The sequence below is a fragment of the Gekko japonicus genome, unplaced genomic scaffold, assembly GCF_001447785.1.
Source record: "Gekko japonicus isolate JY-2015 unplaced genomic scaffold, Gekko_japonicus_V1.1 scaffold2273, whole genome shotgun sequence".
In the NCBI taxonomy this organism is placed as follows: Eukaryota; Metazoa; Chordata; class Lepidosauria; order Squamata; family Gekkonidae; genus Gekko; species Gekko japonicus.
This window is the reverse complement of record NW_015164264.1, coordinates 122,316-136,058: the sequence shown is the minus strand read 5'-3', so window position 1 is coordinate 136,058 and position 13,743 is coordinate 122,316. Positions and strand designations below refer to the sequence as shown.

General features: G+C 43.5%; 1 protein-coding gene across 1 annotated transcript in view; it reads right to left on the bottom strand.

The window, feature by feature from the left end:
- The window catches only part of LRIG3 (leucine-rich repeats and immunoglobulin-like domains 3), a 64,483-nt gene that overhangs the window by 38,800 nt on the left and 11,940 nt on the right, over window positions 1-13,743 (bottom strand). The gene's annotated exons all lie outside the window — the stretch shown is intronic.

The following is a 13,743-nucleotide window of genomic DNA, read 5'->3' as shown; positions in this document are numbered from 1 at the left end:
CATATTTGTGTATATCCCGTATGTCAAGAAAGAGTGGTATTGACTGAACAGCAAGTGAAAGATGTACAAGTGAGGTTGTCAGTACTGTACTTGTTTTTCACATTTCGTTATTCTCTCTAGAACTGTCAATATGGGATCCAATATTTCTGACAAGCATAATTTTTCTTACTAAATAAAGAAGCAAGTTGCTGACTCTCATGCTTGCAAACAAATTTGTATCTATTTGATTAATTTATTTAGATGCTTATATCCTGTTTTCCTCCTTGTGATGTTGGTCCAATGGTGTTATGTCACTTCCAGGGGAAATCTAGAACTTACATTAGTCCACTCTAGGAATTCATAGAAACTCTATGGTTTACCACATCATCACCACGACAGTGCCCCTGCATTTGCCCACCCCTTGAGACTCTAGCTGGTTATCTGTCAATGTTTGCCAGCTATTACCTTAGTAAGGTCATTAAGGCAATTTATAAGCATTAAAATGAAGACATCTATTTTAAAAAAACATTTATTAGCCATCTTTCTACTCTGAAGAACTCAAGGCAGCTTACAAAGTAAATTTAAAAAAGAATTATGAAAATGGCTAAAGAATTACAATTTAAAAATTCAATTTGAACTACCAATAAATAAAAACTAAATTAGTTAAATGCAGTCCTAAATAAAACTGTCTTCAACCGCCTCATGAAGACTGAAAGTAAGGGGGCCAGGTTAGGATTGCCAGACCCCCAGTCCGGGCAAGGGTTCCCCTGATTTGGGGGCTTAGATCCACTGCTGGCCAGCTGGCCAGCAGGAGAAACCCCCATCCCCAATCAGGGACGTTGCCCGCTGGTGTCCTCAATGCAATGACATCACCCGAAAGTGATGTAATCACGTAGCTGACATGAGGGGTGATGCTCTAGTTTTGGGGCAAACTATATGGTTTTGAAGCTAAAAAACCATAGAGTTTTGCCCAAAAACTAGAGCGTCACCCCCCAATGTCAGTGACGTGATGACATCACTTCTGGGTGATGTCGTTGTGCCACACATGCTTCTCGCATGCAGCAGAAGATCCAAGCCAGACCCGGGAGCCCCCTGCTGGATCACAGGTAGAACCTGGCAACCCTAGGTCAGGCTCATCTCCCTGTGTAGGTTGTTCCATATCTACTCCTTTAGTGTCTGACTGTTTGGGGGGAGACTGGAGGAAGAGGGAATATCCTGAGGAGAAGAAGTACTGACCCAAGGTGTTTCACAGCTATGTGAGCCCAAAATATGAGCATAACTCAGTATGATCCCTCATTCAGCTACTCTTTTTATAGCATTAAGCATTTTAATCTGCCTTTCCTCATGGTTCAAAGTGGCTTACTATAACAGTTTAACAATATTTCCAATTAAAAACAAAATAAAACAACAAACCTGAAACCTCTCCCTCCCTTCCTTTAAACCTTATCAAATGCCCCAGCAAACAAGCAAGCCTTGCAGTACCTCCTAAAGATGCCTAAGGAGGGGGCTCCCCTCACCTCCTCAAGGGGGCCATTCTACAGAGCAGGAGCCACAATGGAAAACCTCCAGGCCCTGGTCAAGATCAAAATGGCCACCCTAATTAATGGGATAGATAACAGATGGCAACCTGATTACCATAGCTGGCGAACAGAGACATATGGAAGGCAAAGGTGCTTCAGATTTGGGGTCAGATATCAGGTCATTGGGTCTATTAAGGAGTGGGGGGGTCAAGGGATTAAGAATTTCATTAAACCTCATCCACCTTCCCACTTATTTAAGCACTAATATCATCTGGAGAGCACAATGATACCATTCCTACAGAGATACAGAAAGAATCCCCACTCCATTATTACATGGCATAGGCAAGAGTCCCATATTTGGTGAGGATACTGGTGCTCCTTATACCAATATCCAAAAGAAGGGAAGGAGGCAGTCTAAAACTGAAAGGAGACACTACATTGTTACCCCATTAAAGGTCTAATACTGTAAAAGAATATTAATAGTGGTCAAAGAATTCTGCTTTGGGGTGGGGATCGATTGTTTCATTTACTAGCTTGATTCAGCATCTAGATTTTTCTAAAGACTAGAGCATACACAGCTCTGGTAATATCAGCCTTTATTTACAAATGTGTGTTTATTTCCGAAATTTGTACACTGCCCTTCTGCCTGATCAGGACCACCACGTCCCACATACCAAGTAACAATTAACAGTGTCAAAAACCAAGGGCACCGACTTAACTGTCTTGCAGCAACTAGCATAGAAAGGAAGAAAAAGATGTTGCCAGACATGAAAAGGAAAAGAAAAAACAATTTGCCTTTCAGAACAAATGTCTGACGGGGAAGGGAAAATCTGTCACAAAAATTTGTTTACCTATACTTTAGATTTATAAATCACCCAGTTCATGTATACACAGAGCTCTGGGTGATATACAACAACGTTAAGAACAATGTTAAAATCAATAAAACAACAATCAATTAACAATTGCAGATGGCATCTGTAATCATCTTCATAAGCCTACCCCAGACTGTGTTGCAAGGCGAGGAGGGGGCCGAAGCAAAATGATGGAGAGAAAGAGGAGGTGCCAGTCATGATGGAAACCGTTGCTGTCCTCAGCCAAAGCCCTGGCAGAACATCTCTGCCTTACAGGCTCTACAGAATTTCAGCAAGTCCGGCAGGGCCATGATGGTATTTGGCAGAGAGTTCCACCAGGTCGGAGCCAGGGCCGAAAAAGCCCTGGCTCTGGTCAAGGACAGATGGATATCTTTGGGGCCACGGATCACCAGAAGATTATTTTTTGCTCGCACAGCGACATACCAGAGGAGGCAGTCCCAAAGATATGTAGGTCCCAGACCACTCAAGGCCTTAAAGGTCAATACCACAACCTTGAACCTGACTCAGTATTCCACTGGGAGCCACTGTAGCTAGTGCAGCACAGGTTGTATGTGTGCGATCTGTGCTGTTCCCATCAGGACTTGGGCCGCCGCATTCTGGACCAGCTGGAGCTTTCAGGTCAGTCTCAGGGGTAGGTCAGTGTACAGTGAGTTACAGTAGTCTAGCCTGGAGGTGACCGTTGCATGGATTGCAGTGGCTAGGTCACAGCGCAACAAGAAAGAGGCTAATGCCAAGCCTGGCAATATTTGTGCCCTGGGCCTCCATAGTTAAGGAGGAATCCAGGATCATGTCCAAACTCCTGACGGATTACTAGAGGCTCCTCGTCAAGTGTGGGAAGTCTATGCCCCAATCCTGAGGACCCCTCCCCAGCCACAGAACCTCTGTCTCTATCAGATTCAGTCTCAGTCTGGCAACTGGCAGGAAAGGGAGGGGAGCAGGGAGGAGCAGGGAGAGGAGAGAATAATGTCATACCAACTGCACAAAGTCACTTCTGGCATAAACCTGGAAGTGATGTCACCACGTCTGTGTGCCTCTCTCTAGGATCCCCCCAAATTCTATGGATTTACCACAGAATTTCTGAGGATCATGGAATACCACAATGACATCACTTCCAGGTTTATGCCCTATCGACAGACTAGTACCCATTTCAAGCAGAATAATGCCCTCTCAGTTCTATGTCAGAGCTGTATTTACTTTCCTCCTAGGCTCTATTTAAACTAGGGAGATACCAGGCCTGTATGATGAAGCTTTGACCAAGGAAACATAAAAGTACAAGTAGACATCCACGCCAACCACCATGGGAACTAACACAGAGAATACATACAAGCATAGGGTTGCCAGGTCCCCTCATCTCTCCGGTGGAGGGATTTGGGGGGTGTTCCAGGACATCCCCGATGTGATGATATCACTCGGAAGGGACATAATCACACCAGGGCCATCATGCAGAAATGCTCTGGTTTGAGGGCAAAACTCTTTGGTAAAACTGGCTTACAACCAGAGAGTTTTGCCTTCAAGCCAGAGAGTCACTGCACAACACCCCCCCCCCCCGCATGATGACATCACTTCTGGATGATATCATCACATTGGGGAAGTCATGCAGAGATGTGGCTGTTTGGAGGTGGGGTTTCCTCAACCGTCCAGCAGGCTGGTGGCAGGCTGAAGCCTCAAAACCCAGGGGAACCCCCATCCTGACCTGGGGACTGGCAAGCCTATACAAGCGCTGTTTGAGACAGGTCTCTTCTGGCCCAGTTAGGAGCTGGAAAATGTGGTAACTGGCACAATTTTGGCTGAGGCTAGAAACAATTGCTGCAGAGTTCAGAAATGCAGGGCACTGGTTTGTCCAACCAGAAAATGTGCACCATGCAAATAAGAAAACAGCTGGGCAATACTGTCATCTGTCAGTGGTTTGGGGCAATTCTGCTCTTGGACATATTTGCGCCTCTTGAGCATGGTGCCTTAGAAATGAGAGTCAATATTAGCACTGGCAAGGGAGTGGGATACTTCAAATGAAAAATTAGGTGGGAGGCATATTCACAGGAAAGATGAAGAACAGTACTATTGGTCATGGATAAAGTTTGTTAATGTATTGTCTATGGCTATGTATTATGAAAATTTAGAGCTATATATCCAAACACCAGTCACAGAAAGCCGGTATATGACTGATGTTTCCATAGTCCCCCATAGCAGACTTCATAATGGACAGGTTCATAGTCACAGTAGCTAAATGTAATTTTCATGTTCAGAGGCAGCAACCCTACAAACACCAGTACTAGGAGACAACAACAGTAGGCTTTCAGCCTCTGTAGCCTGCATGATGACCTTAAGCATACATATGGTTGGCCAACTTAGTGAAGCAGCATGCTGAACAAGATGCACCATTGCTCTGACCCAGCAAACCTACTCTTATGAGAAGCTCTATCACTGAGATAAAGAGTTAATAAAGTGCCCCTTGTTTACTTCCAAACTGTTGTCTGTCTCATTATTCCGACTGGGGGGGGGGATTAAGTACTCTGCTTCTACAATAGCTCCTCACTACATGAAGTGAAATATTTCTGATGCGATGACCAGGGGAAAGTCAGGTAAATTTATGGTAAATTTATTGGTAACAATTTATTGGTAAGAAAAGCTGGCTTTGGGATTTTCTTCCACTAAAGGGGTTTTTTTTGGGGGGGAGGGGATTTAGAGGCACCTGCAAAGGATGTGTTTGTTCCAGTTCATTATGCTAAGATCAGGGGTCGTTTCGTAGAAAAAGAGCTAGGGGAACTCATTAGCATAACTCATTAGCATATGTCACACCCCCTGACATCACCGGAAGTGTGTCATAAGGCCACACCCCCTGACATCACCGGAAGTGTGTCATAAGGCCACACCCCCTGACATCACCAGAAGTGTGTCATAAGGCCACACACCCCGCCCCCAACAGTTCCGGCCGCCGCCGCCGGCCTTGCAGCTCCACTGCCGAGCCCCATGAGGGGGCCGGCAGTGGACCTGCAAGGTCAGCGGGAGTGTAAGGAAGCCCCGCAAAGGCCCTCCCTGGCCCCAGGCAGGAAGGGGTGGGGAGAGGCAGGGAGGAAGCAACTTACCCTCCCGCTTCTCCTGCCTCCTTCTGGCTGAATGAGGGCCAGAAGCGGGCCGGGCGGAAGCAGAAGGCGGGGCTTCGTCATGTGCCCCCCCCTGTACCTCACCCGGGGGAACTGCGATCCCCCCCCCGAAATGATCTCTGGCTAAGATGCTGATTGGAAAAAGTCTCAAAAATAAAACTATTTTGCAATATGTAACTCTCACATAATTTAAGAGAACTCTTTGTGGTCCTTCAAATATTTAAGAAATGCAAATAAGCAAATACCTAAAATATCTCAGTTTAGGGATACAGCACATGACTGCTGACTGCATAAAAATATTTATAGTAATTTCAACCCAGAATTTTCAACTTTAAAAAAGAGTTTTCACTCTGTTGCAGCACATTGCTGCAAATTTCCAGAAAACCAAAACCACCATTTTCCATAAGGGTGATAAAAAAAACACAAAGCTCAAAGCACATAAACTTTAAAATGACTCTGCTCAACCTTCTTCATTGGGGAATTCAAGGTGAACATTCAGCAAAATAGGATAACACAAATTATTTCCTTACAGCCATAATCTCCATGCAATAATGGGTTCTGATCTGTACACTTGCTCCTACCAAACAGAAGGGCAGAACATTCTCTTCTGAAAGTACAGATCCTCTTGACTGTTGGGTAGGAAAGAAAGGAGGCTTGGAGTAGGTTATCTCTCGACTGGATTACTGCAGTGCTCTCTACTTGAAATTATCTCTGAAAATTCAGCTACTGCAAAACACCATTTTCTTTTTAACACGGGTGTCAGGCCATCAGCACATCATGCCAATCTCAGAACAGCTTAATTTCTCTGTGTTTCTGGGCTCAATTCAAGGTGCTGGTTCTTATTATTAAAATCTTCTTCATGGTCCAGGGAACACAAACTTGCCTCTCTTTACATACTCCTGCTCACCAACTTGGATCAGGCCAGTGATTCCAATAGCCCAAGTATGACTGGCTTTGGTGAGAACTAGTTTATTGTGGAGACAAGGGTTGTCAGGTCCTAACTTTCTGACAGTGGGGGGAATGTAGGGCCTGTCTGGGAGCACTTTTTCAGCAAAAGTCTATGGCTTGAGCCCAATTTTACCATAGAGTTTTGCTCCAAAACTAGAGTGTCACCATGCAACATTGGTAGCGCAATGACATCACTTCCATGTGATGTCACTGCCCCACATTACGAGGCATTTGTGGGCGCGCGTCCATCAACAACTCCCGGACTCCGGCGAGGCTCCCCCACTCCAAGGGGTGAGTCGACTTGGCAACCCTATTCCCAGTGGCCTTTTTAAGTGTTCCTTTGTATTGTTATAGTTGTGGGAGTTGTTTGCAAGGGCCTTTGATTCTACTCAGCAGCAGTTTGTTTTTGCAGTTAATAACATCTGTTCTAGTTTGAAGCTAATATTTTCTTTTAATTTAGGAAAACAGTGGGGATACAGAAAAAAGGTGTTACACAAATTAATTGCATTTGTCAAAGACAATCATGTAGTATAAAATGTATAGGACAGGGAATATTTTCATCCACTTCATTGTCATTTTTAAGGTATTATCTATATAATACAATAGTCCTTTTTCTGTTGGGGTACAATTGTGTTAATCACTTAAGTTTTAATTTTCAAACTTCATAAATAATCTATTTTGACTACAAACACTGGTTTCATCATTACTATGTATTCAAACAGTGGGGATACAGAAAAAAGGTGTTACACAAATTAATTGCATTTGTCAAAGACAATCATGTAGTACAAAATGTATAAGACGTTTGGAATTAATCTTAACGTTTAATAGTTGCAGTTGTTACATTAGAGTTTTAAATTAATTGTTAAGAAATAATAAAAATAAAATTATTCAGATTGTTAAGATTATTCCTAGTGATGAATCATTCCGTTTCGATTCATTCAATTTGCTTGGGATTATTAAATTAATGTTATTGTTATTGCATAATCAATAAAATATTAGTAAAAAAAGCACCAGGGGAAGTTAGGATTATTCACCACTTGTCCTTCCCAAGTGGTAAATCAGTTAATGATGGCATTCCAGATGACTTATGCTCAGTCCTCTATGATTCTTTTGATTTGACCGTTGAAATAGTTAAGCCATTTGGGAGGGGAGCCATGCTGGCGAAACGCAACATAAAGTCATCCTTTTGTTTGCTACCGGTTCACCCAAGGGATTTTGAGCTTCTAGGTTTTCAGTTTCAGGGCCAGTTTTACTTTGACCAGGTGCTTCCCATGGGTTGCTCAATATCTTGCTCTGCGTTTGAGAGGTTTAGCACCATGGTGGAATGGGCCTTCTTGCAGAAAGATGGGTCTGATCACACATCATTTAGACGATTTTCTTTTTGTGGGCCCAGCTGGCACAGAGGAATGTGCTAGGTTGCCAGCTATTTTTCAGGAGCTGGCAGTGGAACTAGGGGCTCTTCTGGCAGAGGAAAAGACCCGAGGGCCCAACTCATTGCCTGCCATTTATGGGCACTGAGATTGAAACTTTAGCAGAGGCTTGTAGGTTGCCTGGGGATAAAACTGAGAAGTGCTGGTAGTTATTACAGGACTTATGTGGGTCAAGAAAAGGGACCTAAGACAGCTACATGTTGTGTTCGGGCATTTGAACTTTGTGTTGAAGGTAGTGGCACCAGGCAGGGCCTTCCTAAGGCATCTGGCCAGCACAACTAAGGAAGCAATGAAGCCTCAACTGATCAGAATATCTGGTGCAATGAAGGCTGATGCATATACTTAGCTTGCCTTTCTTGCAAAGTTCTATGGGGTGTCCTGGAGACATCAGTGGCTCTTGAGGCATGATTTTCAGATTCAAACTGATGCAACAGGGGGTCTAGGTTTCCTTGCTGAGCACTGGTGTGTTCAGCGGTGTACTCAATGGTGGCCACAGTAATGGGAACAAGAGGATGTCCTGTGGGGCCTAACCTTTTTGGAGTTGTTTCCCATTGTTGTGGCTGTGCTCATATGGGGAGAACAGTTTGGGGATGCTGTTGTTTTGTTTTGGCGCAATAACCAGGCTGTAGTTTGTGAGTGGTCTGTCCTCCAAGAATCCCAGGGTCATGCAGTTGATTAGGTCATTAGTTTTGAAATGCTTAGAGCTTATTGTTTTGTTCAAGGCAAGACATGTGCCCAGGTTAGATAACAGTATTGCTGATGTGCTATCTTGTTTCCAGGACCACGGTCTGACACTGATGCCAGCTGAGTTGTGGCATCTTGGGAGCTTGAAGCATGGTGGACAATAATGTCCTCATCAGCGCCTGGCACAAGAATGGCCTATAAGAGGCAGTGTAATGTTCCAACTATTTCACATCCAGGAAGGCTTAGAACAGGTTTGGCCTTTGCCTGTAGATCACATCCAGAGGTTTATGATTCACTTGAAGGATAAGGGTTTGGTATCTAGAACTAGTAAGGACTATTTGGCAGTGTTAGGATTTACAGCATTAGGATTTACAGGCTGAAGGTTTTAGGGACAATTCTGGGGGGTTTAAGGTTAGAAGAATGTTAGAGGGCTGGCTACGGGAGCAGCCATGCATTATTGGACTTGTGACTGTGGATACACAAGTCCAATATTGATCAGCGTGTCTTGAAATCACGGGCTTGATGGTGGGATCGGGCTTGAGAAGGGTGCCTCTGGTGCTGAGCAACATCTTGCCAAACCTGGTAGCGACTTAACAGTGCATTAGGGTAGGGGGCTGGGCACCTCTCAGCACTCTATGTGCTGGCAAGGATAAACAAGGCCAGTGGTAGCCACTGACTGAGTTTGGAGCCAGGGTGGATTTACCAAAACGAAGGCAACCATGGACAGCCTGCCTAGTACAGTTTGCCCTCAATTAAATATTAGCATAATTAACTGATGACATAAATCAGCAGATTTGAATAAATTTAAATAAACTCTTTAAACCCACACTTGTCTCGAATCTTCATTTGGGTACTAGGGTAGGGGTTTCACTCTGTGCCTTTCATAATTAGGAATTTCTTGGTCCTGTGCACCCTTTGAATGGGTAAAAATATTTTCATAATGCTGCCATACTGCATTGTAATGCCTCACATCCAAAGACATTGGCTTTGATTCTCAAGACCAGTTACAAATCTCTAAACTTCCATAATTAAATTTTACAGTGACAAGATCTATCTAGCCTTCTCTGCTCTCTCATGAATTTTGAAATTAGGGAGGAGTCATTTTACTGCGGCAGCCCAGAGGGTTGAATTTGATGTTTTAGTGAGAGAGAACAGTTAGTACGAGTTAAATGCAGAGTGAACATAAGGCAGTACCCATTCAATAGCTCTCTCTAAGGCCTATTTAGCCCCTTTTGTGTTCATCCACAAGTTGAGCCCCTACCCCGTGGCAAAGAGGGGCCTTTTCATGTCAAAGCAGCCATAATGCTTCTTTTTCTAATTCTAACCATTCTCTACAGAGGTCATAAGGTGCATAGCAAACACTTGTAACCTCAACCGAGTTCTGCAGAGCACAATACAGGAAGCCCTCTGAAGCCATTCAGAGGCACTGCATGAGTTTCAAAGTACAATGGTAACAAGACACCTCTCAGGCAGCCCAATCACACTACATAACAATTCAATCCTTTTTTCTGGGTGGGATAATAAAGTTCTTAAAAAAGCAAAACAGCACACAAAGTATGTTTTGTCAGGTGAATAAACTAACTCATGATCCCAAATTCAAGGTAGGGCTTTTTAAAGAAAATCTTTACACAGCTGCAGAGGAATATTTTTATGTTTCTCAAAACTAGAGTGACATTTCCATGGAAATGAAGACGGCTAAGGATGCCATGGGAAAGTGCAAATAATGTATCTGAATGTGCGGTAGGGAAGAGTCTTAATCAGTGTTCCCTCTAAGCTGAGTTAGTGTGATCTAGCTCACAGGGTTTTTTTAGCCTCCAGCTCACAGATTTTTGCTTTAACTCAGAAGGATGGCTCCAGAGCAAACTAATTTATGCAGTAGCCAAACTGTTCGCTCAAACCTTTAGTGCAAGTAATTCACAAAGTAGAATTTTTCCACACAAGACTCCACAGTTTAGAGGGAGCATTGGTCTTAATAATCAAATACGTTAATATTTCTTATTTATCAGCAACTCTTGTTCTTTGCTGCGGCATTCTAGGGTTTGGATCGCATGGATTAATCTTTGGGAAACGGACATGTAGAGGGCTCATTTTAGTGACATCCTGGTCCATTCAGAACTCAAGATTGGACATTTCCACGGCTGGGCCTCACAAAGATTGTTTGAAATGGCTTATCCCTCAAAGTGTTCTGCATGCCAGGTTTCAACTCCAAAGTCACCGATTCCTAACACCCAGTGATGTCTTAGTCACATGGAGAGAAGCAATGGATATTATGTGGGTGGTGTGGAAAAGTGCCGTAGCCACAGTCAGTGTGATAAAATCAACTTAGAAACTGAACTTTCATATTTATATTTGAAATTTCATTTAATTACAGTTTTTTCACAGGTTCAGCATCATTGGATCTTGTGGGGGAGGTGATTCTGCTATATTCCATCTGTTTTTCCTTTTTAATGTTCTCCCCCATTCAGCTTGATCCATAGCAAAGCCACACCACTATCAAATGTCACTTAGCTCTTATTCAAACAAAGTGCAGCAGACACAGCGGCTGCACCAGCCGACTTGGCTGACCCAGAGTAAAAACAGTACTATAATAAGTCAGCAGATGTAAGCAATTGAATACTGATCACTTTAATTAACAAAACGTACATATTGTTTTAGCTCTTTAGGCTCCTCTGCCAACAGGCAACATAGAACTTGTATTAACTGTTATTTTCAGGGGTTTCCCTCTTATTCAAAATATTAGAACCTCTGTGGGAAGCTACTGTTGTAATCAGGGCTTTTTTTTTTGTAGAACTCATTAGCGTAAGAGGCCACACCCTGACAGTGCAGCTCATTAGCATATTAGGCAACACCGCCATGCCTTCCCTAGGCTTGCCCGGGCAAGCCAGCCCTTAAACAGGCTGGGGAAGGCACGGGGAGGCATTTAAATGCCTCCCTGATCCTTCCAGGACCCGCCCGCCTTGGGGTTGCCGGGGGGGGGGTTGCTCTCCAGGCCTTCCCTTTGTAGCCATGCACGCAGAGGTTTTGGCTGCCAACCTAGCAGTTCGAAAGCAAGAAATTGCTAGTAGATAAATAGGTACCACTTCAGTGGGAAGGTAAAAGCGTTCCGTGCGCCTTGGTGTTTAGTCATGCCGGCCACATCACCACGGAAATGTCTTCTGACAGTGCTGGCTCTTTGGCTTTGAAACGGAGATGAGCACCGCAACCCTAGAGTCGGATTTGACTGGCTTTCGAGCAAGGGAACCTTTACCTTTACCTTTACCTTTTATAACCCTCACATTTTTAAAATTTCATTACCTTTCTTTCATTATTGCAGCCTTTTCTGTCTCTGACTACTGGAGTCACTTCTGCAAGGAAGCCAGCAGTTTCCTAATAAGGGCATGAGCTGTGTTCCTTAAAAAGAGGGGGGAGAGAAAGGCCCTGGGATTTCTTGACTGATGGCAACATGTAGCCACTAGGGTTATTCCAATCCTAAAGGAGGCAGAGTCGGATTTTGCCTTCTGCTCTCCTCCCAATGCCTGCCCTGCTGTGCCAAACCTACCTTTGCAGTCTGCCCTCCCCTGCTTGCCAGACCTTACCCTTGCCCAAGTAAATCTACCTCAAAGTCCTCCTGCTGCCTGCCCAGGTGCCTTGCCCTCCTTGTGTCACCAAATGCTCTTGCCTTATTAATCTGCCTCCTCCTCATGCTACTGGCCTTCAAGCTAAGAAGCTGCAGTGCCAAATTCCCTCACTATATGTTGCTTTCTGTGTCAAGGTGTTTGGAATCTTTCCTATTAATTCTTCCATACATTTAAATATGGGCACCTTTCATTGCCTCAAAAAGAGGGACTCTTTTATTCTATCTGTCTGAAATTTGGCAATGTGCATGTCCCAGGAAAGTGCTGACTCCCCCCTGCCCTGAGTTTTGTCCACTTGGGACAACCCAAGAAAGGGGATGGGGGCTTCCCATTTCCAATGGGAAATAATAACAAAACAGAATTCTGAAAATGAAACAACAATACTGAGACAAAACCATATGAACAACCCAAGAATAGTCCTTTTCGGAATTAATAACAAAAAGGAAAGGAAAAAAAAGAAACTCCCATGTACAAACCTAAAAATTACTATCACTGTTTTAAACTGGATGTTTTTCCCAACTAAATATACAAATCTTTTTATCAGCAGTGAGATTGATAATGGTTAGAGAGAGAGAGAGATGGATAATTTTACATTAATACTCAGTAACAGTATATCACAGATAATATATCCTATATCAAAACATGAGGCAAATTGTAGTCTGAATACTAGGTCAAACATAAAATAAGAATATATTTGCAAGTGATGGTTAAGTCTGTCTTCCTTGCTTCTATAGGTCAGAAGCAACATCACAGTGTTGGTCACAATGTATGCCTGATTTATCTCCTGCCTCGCTTGCCTTTTCAGTCCTGCCCTGACAGTCACTTTGCTCACAAACAACATCAGAAATTCCTAGAAGTACTTTTAGTAGAAGGTATGAAAACAATGTAAGGCAGAGACTCTATGCACACTGAAAAATTAAGTCACTCTGAACTCATCTCGGATTTATTACAACCAAACTTTCCTTAGATGAGGCTGCAAGTATGTTTTGAAAATCTGTTTTACACTACAATTCACTGCGCACATCTGAATCTACCACACATAATGGATTGGATCCAACCAGCTTCTCTGCTGGTGAAAAAGGAAGGAGACATCACCTTTGACCACACAAGAAAGATGTGCTAAGAATCTCTGGACCCACATATACAAAAGCCATGTAGGATGGGGGCTGTAGTAATGGAAAGGAAGTGGGTGAGACTGAATGAAAAACTGGCTGGATGCAACACAATAAATCTTAATCTGAGACCGTTAGTTTCTGGGTGAATACCTCATTATCCCTACACAACCTAATTAGTGTACATATAACTCTACAGTCTGGTAATAGGAATGGTTACCATATACTGTCTTGTTCTGTTTTAGTTTGGAGCTGTTTTTGTACCAGTGCGAATGCAAAAGGATACTTTGCAGGTGGTTTCCCTCCTCAATCTACCACTTTAGGCTGTGTATAGAGCCCCTTTTAAAAATCTAAAATCCTGCTAAGCAGATCTTCAGGATGGTCGGGGGGGGGGGCCGGAACCAATCCCGTCCACAGATTTTAACTTCACATAAACACCTGAATGTGTGCAGCCCTTACTGTGCCACACGCTATACTGGATGC